The 1353-nt window shown below is 51.4% G+C and overlaps 1 protein-coding gene across 1 annotated transcript in view; it reads right to left on the bottom strand.

Annotated features, from left to right (window-relative positions):
* The window catches only part of POLR3B (RNA polymerase III subunit B), a 132874-nt gene that overhangs the window by 99454 nt on the left and 32067 nt on the right, over positions 1-1353 (bottom strand). The window lies entirely within an intron of this gene.

The following is a 1353-nucleotide window of genomic DNA, read 5'->3' as shown; positions in this document are numbered from 1 at the left end:
CACAGTCCAGGCTGTTCATGATCAGTGACTGAACATATGACTTGGGCTGTGCAATAGCCACGTCACCAACCTTCAGAAGTACTGAACTATACGAAGTTTACCCCTAACTCTTCAAAGAGCCTTCTGCACAGGGTGCAGCTGTGGAAAGTCTGTATCTATATGTACCAAAAATTATTCAACACATTCCTAGTATTACAAAAGACTGCAGATCAAAACCCTGATATCTATCAATACAAGGTTTCCTAAAACAGCTTTCATAGGATGTTAATTTGGGACTTAGACAGAGAACCAACCCCTGCTTCCAGTGAGGCAATACTTTGTTACTAGCTTAATAAGAACAAAGCTGGGCAAAGACTACCTATGTAGCATATCATTTATTTTCTGCATTGTACCAAAAAGCATCATTGAAAGATTTGCTATATAAATACAAATTTGAACTTGCTGCATTAACTCCGAGACAAACCCTCAGGTCTTCAAGCAGCTCCACTGATTTGATAGAAGCTCTGTGTAAGCAAGTGTGACAGTCCCCCACCCAGTTCACCTGCCCATGGCAACACAAACAACTAGAGCGTATGTGAGCGAGCCAGCACCATGCCAGCTGGAAGTGTGCTCCCAACTGACGCAGAGCCCCATGACAACAGACCAAAGTGCATGGGAGACAGGGGCAAGGGGGACTGGCAGCCGAGAGACAGAAACGGGTCCAGCTGTTCTCAACCCTACCAGAAGACTGGATGCTCTTCCCTCTGTGGGTGAAGCCAAGGAGGTGCAGCCAGGGCTAGACAGCTGACTGTACTCTACATGGCAGCTGAGGAACTAGCTGCATCTCTCCTAGTGGAGACTCATGGAGGCAGCAGGAAGTATGGGGCCCATTGGGCACACCACAGAGATGCTGCCAGCAGGCCCCTTGGCAGGTGGCACTGAGCAAGGCCTTACCCGCAGCACAGCAAGTGCTGAGCACCCATCCAAGGATGCCTGCCACAGGACCGTATCCCAGTGGAGCCAGCAACAGGTACCCAGGGGGCTGCCCACAGCGGGTAACTGGGGAAGAGCTCCCCAAAGCAGTGCACAAACTGCACAGGCCCACCACTGATGCCCATGGACCAGGGACTTGCCCGCAGAGGCTGGGAGGGAGCACAGGCCTCAGAGGTGCAACAGTGGGCACACCAAGGCAAAGCCTGGCCTGGCGCCAACCCAGGAAGTGTCCACCCAGAGACGACATTCTCAAGAGGCCAAGAAGAAGAGAGAGGGGGTATAAAGCCTGAAGTAACTCACACCCCAAGGGGGAAAACCTTGGGGCAACAAAGTACCAGTGCCCTGCTTAGCCATCAAGCTGAGCTGTTTTGAGTTTAGCTG

This window comes from Crocodylus porosus, unplaced genomic scaffold, assembly GCF_001723895.1.
Source record: "Crocodylus porosus isolate Cpor-Errol unplaced genomic scaffold, CroPor_comp1, whole genome shotgun sequence".
In the NCBI taxonomy this organism is placed as follows: domain Eukaryota; kingdom Metazoa; phylum Chordata; order Crocodylia; family Crocodylidae; genus Crocodylus; species Crocodylus porosus.
The sequence above is the reverse complement of the archived record's forward strand: the minus strand, read 5'-3'. Positions and strand labels throughout refer to the sequence as shown.